Source organism: Olea europaea, chromosome 19, assembly GCF_002742605.1.
Source record: "Olea europaea var. sylvestris chromosome 19, O_europaea_v1, whole genome shotgun sequence".
NCBI classification, from domain to species: Eukaryota; Viridiplantae; Streptophyta; class Magnoliopsida; order Lamiales; family Oleaceae; genus Olea; species Olea europaea.
Window position 1 is genome coordinate 8,934,824 of NC_036255.1, and position 5,172 is coordinate 8,939,995.

Here is a 5,172-nt window from a genome sequence, read left to right on the forward strand (position 1 = left end):
CATTATTTATCCAATATCAGATAGTGCATGGATCAGTGCAGTGCAAGTTGTTCCCAAGAAAGGAGGAATCACAGTGATAGAAAATGAGAGAAATGAGTTGATTCCTACACGGACAGTTACTGGATGGAGTGTGTGCATTGACTACCATAAGCTTAACTCAACTACTCGAAAGGATCACTTTCCACTACCGTTCATTGATCAGATGTTGGAGAGATTAGCAGGGCATTCGCACTACTGTTTCCTAGATGGGTACTCCGGGTATAATCAGATTCCAGTGGCACCAGACGATCAGGAGAAGACCACTTTCACTTGCCCCTATGGCACCTTTGCATACAGAAGGATGCATTTGGATTATGCAATGCTCCTGCTACCTTTCAGCGCTGCATGATGGCTATTTTCTCAGACATGATTGAGAAATCCATCGAGGTATTCATGGATGACTTCTCTGTGTTTGGATCTTCATTTGATGAGTGCCTGGAGCATCTAAATCTTGTGCTATAACGGTGTACAGAGACCAACTTGGTGTTGAATTGGGAGAAATGTCACTTTATGGTGCAAGAAGGCATCGTACTAGGGCACAAAATTTCAGCAAAGGGTATTGAAGTGGACAAGGCAAAGATTCAGGTGATCGAGAATCTACCACCACCTACCTCAGTGAAGGGTGTTCACAATTTTTTTGGGCACGCTGGATTCTACAGAAGGTTTATCAAGGATTTTTCAAAAATTACCAAACCTCTGTGCTGTTTACTGATGAAGGAGTCCACATTTGAGTTTAATGATGACTGTCTGCAGGCCTTTAACACTTTGAAAGAGAAGTTGACATCAGCACCTGTAATTATCACACCAGATTGGAATCTGCCATTTGAATTAATGTGTGACGCCAGTGATTATGCTGTGGGAGCCGTGTTGGGTCAACGAAGGAATAAGGTATTTCATGTGATCTACTATGCAAGTAAGACTTGAACGATGCTCAGTTAAATTATGCCACTACGAAGAAAGAACTTCTTGCTGTAGTTTATGCGTTTGACAAATTTCGATCATACCTTGTGGGGTCGATGGTCATAGTCTACACAGATCATGCGGCCATCAGATACTTGATGGAGAAGAAGGATGCTAAGCCACGCCTCATTCGTTGGATATTGCTATTTCAAGAGTTTGACCTGGAAATCAAGGATAAGAAAGGCAGTGAAAACGTGGTAGCGGACCACCTATCTCGGCTTGAGGACACAGAACAGAAAGTGACAGTGGAAATAAACGAGATCTTCCCAGATGAGCAGATCTTTGGTGTGATGGAAACACCCTGGTATGCAGATATAGTTAACTATTTAGCCAGGTCTATCATACCGCCAGATTACTCAAGTCACCAGAAGAAGAAATTCTTCGCGGAATTGAAGTACTACTTTTGGGAAGACCCCATTCTCTACAGGCGGGGGGCTGATCAAATCGTTCGGCGTTGTGTACCAGAGGAAGATGTGCCTTTGATATTAGAGAACTGTCATTCATCTATATATACAGGGCATTTTGATGCTTTTAAGACAATAGCGAAAATTCTCCAATCAGGTTTTTACTGGCCCACACTCTTTAAGGACGCGTTTGAATTTGTAAAGAGGTGTGACCGATGTCAGCGCACGGGTAACATCTCTAGAAGAAATAAGATGCCTTTGAGTAGTATCTTGGAGGTGGAATTATTTGACGTCTGGGGGATCGATTTCATGGGGCCATTCCCACCATCTTTTTCAAATCAATACATTTTAGTGGCGGTGGACTATGTCTCGAAGTGGGTTGAAGCGGTTGCATTGCCTACAAATGATGGGAAAGTGGTGATTGAGTTTGTGAAGAAGAATATTTTCACCCGGTTTGGGACACCGAGAGCCATAATCAGTGACAGGGGCACACATTTCTGCAATCGTTAGTTCGAGCAGTTGTTATCAAAATATGGCGTCAAGCACCGTATAGCCACCGCATATCATCCCCAAACTAGCGGACGGGTCGAAGTATCCAATAGGCAATTGAAGCGTATTCTGGAAGTCATAGTTAACTCATCACGAAAGGATTGGTCAAAGAAACTGGATGATGCCTTGTGGGCCTACAGGACTGCATTCAAGACTCCTATAGGAATGTCTCCATATCGACTGGTTTTTGGGAAAGCATGCCATCTACCTCTCGAGATCGAACATCATGCTTACTGGGCAATGAAGAAGTTGAACTTGAATTTGAAGGCTGCAGGTGAAAAACGGCTGTTACAACTGAATGAACTTGATGAACTCAAAATGGAAGCCTATGAGAACTCAAAGATCTACAAAGAGCGCACCAAGAAATGGCATGACATGCATATCCAGAGGCGTGACTTTCAAGTGGGGCAAAAAGTGTTACTGTATAACTCCAGGCTTAAGCTGTTTCCAGGAAAATTGAGATCGAGATGGTCTGGTCCATATACCATTACACAAGTATTTCCACATGGGGCAATTGAGATCACTCACGAAAGCAAGGGGACATTCAAAGTCAATGGACAGCGGTTGAAGCACTACTGGGGTGGTGATTTCTCAAAGGACAAGTCTACCGTCCAACTTGGATCACCAGAATGACGCATTACGGTAAAGTCGAGTTATCGACTATAACATAGTGCTGAGTGGGAGGCAACCTACTGTATCTTTTATTTTATTTTATTGCATTGCATTAGTTTAGGAATTTGTTTGATTTTAGTTTGTTTCGTAGGTCATCAATCATATTTTGCAGGATAGCCTAGGCATTTCACGTTTAATGTTGCATGAATTGGGGCGTTATGAAGTGTGTCGGGTGTTCGAGTGTATGTCATGCATTCCGATGGGTGAAGATGTTCATTTTGGTTAAGATTTCAAAATGCGGGTAAATATTTTTGAAAAATCGATTTTGGGGGAGTTTAAATTCTAAGTTATGTTTTTGAAAAAAAAAAAAAAATTTTATACCCGGTTTGGTCTATGCGGTCGCATAGACCGCTACCGAAAACAAAGAGGGGCAGTTGGATTGCACTATGCGACCGCATAGTGCAACACTATGCGGTCGCATAGTGTTGAACCCGTGACCACACCTTTAATCCCCAAAATTTCCCCCCCTTTCCCTCACACTCGGACGCACACACTCCACCTCTCACTCTTCACTTGCACACTCATTTTCACCATCACACTTGCACCTAATTCACTACACACACTTAATTGCATACACCCCAAAATTGCACTACACACACTCCTCACACTAGTGCTTGGATATTGACACACATCAAGCTTCCAACTTGCCAAGCAAGGTATGAATTCTAACTCCGACAACATTTCGGGCTTCATTCTTACATTCTCTTTCAATGTGTGGATTTAATTAGAATGTATTGTGGTAGATTGGTGTACTATTGTGAATTTGGGGAACTTTCATGGTAGTGTATGTAAGAAATAGGAAGTAATTCACATTGCACACCAAGTGTTCGACGAAATGCCACATTAACGCATGTTTTGATTTTTGGGCTTTTCACTCATGTAATAGTTTACATCGTTATTGTGAAGCGTTTTTGTCGAAAAATCATGTGATATTTCAATAGAAAACATTACCTTAACATTTGAATTCACAAAAGCATTTCATGGTTCAACATATCCACTCACGTCACTACCTTCGTCCCTATGTTTTCTAATCCAAACGACCTCCGATTAGGGTGAAATTTGGATATATGCTAGATATCACTATGAACTTTCACATGTCCAAAACTTGCTCGGGAAAATTTGGATATTTCTCGGTAATGCCCAGGGCCGAACTTGGTCACTTGGTCATGGGTAAAATTTTTTTAGAAATGCATGTTCGAGCCAAAATTTTGAGTTTTCCATACTTATGCAATGCTAGAGTTATATTGATGATTCATGTTGTGAAACATTGCATAAACACACGTAAATGTGCATATTGAAGAAAGTTTGGGGGATTATGAATTCAAAGTTTATTCATGCCCATTTTTTTTTCTACACCAAGTGAGTGATATTGTCTATTTCTTTTTGCACGATGCCTCCTAAACGAAGTTCAAAGGGAAAAGAGAAAGTCGGCTCATCATCTGGAACAGCCCGAACAAGGAAACCCGAAGGGGGTGTCAGACGATTCCTATCATCAGATACGGCAGCCTGATACGCCAATGTTGTGCGTGATTGGGCAATCATTCCCGAGAGGCCAGTAAAGTTAGAAGATTTCCCCAACTTTGAAATATCATATCTGATTCACAACTGTGGCTGGGAAAAGGTAATAGAAAGACCTCATCCGGTGTATGAGAATCTAGCAAAGGAGTTTTATGCAAACTTCAACACAGAAATCGACACTCCCGGATCGGAGCACTTACATCAGACATGGATTAGGGGCAAATGGATTATGTTTTCACCCGAGGTAATTCATGACTACTATCAGTTATCCTGGAACAATGTGGTCCCTATTCCCAAAGACTTCAACTGGAATGAGGTTGCAGAAATATTGTTGGGACGTGAAAACGCTTGGCCTCTACCTACAGCAGACTGGCATCAGATAGATCTCACCCCATCCATAGCAATTTTATGGTTATTCATGTGCCATAACATCGAGCCTATATCCCACAGAACAACATTTACAAATCCAAGGGCCGGATTCATATACCATTTGGTTAGAGGGAACAAGATTGATCTAGCCATGTACATCTACAACCAAATTCATGGTACAGGCACTTGGGGTGATAGGCACTACTCACTAATTTTTCCCAGTCTGATAAGTGGAATATGTAGAGCAGCGGGGATACAAATCCAACCTGGGGAAGCACCAGAAAAGCCAAGCCCCTTTATCAAGCAATCCATACTAGAGGCACAAGACCGAGTAAGACTTAAGCACCAACAGAAATTAGAAAACGCACGACGACGACGGCAATTGAATGAGGAAGGTCAAGCAGATGCAGACCTTGACATGCCTCAAATTCCTCCACCACCACCCCAGGTTGATATGGACAATCAGGTTTTGAGGCAGATTTTCACCACCACCACGAGGATCAGCCGAGATGTGCAGAGTCTCCAGCAGGCTATGGGAACTTTGACGACTGAGATGCATACAGCCCATCGTGACGTCTGCATTGCCACTGATATGTCACGTGTCGCTCGTCAGGATGCCCAGGCAGCTAGGAGGGAGATGGACACTATGAATGGTCGACTA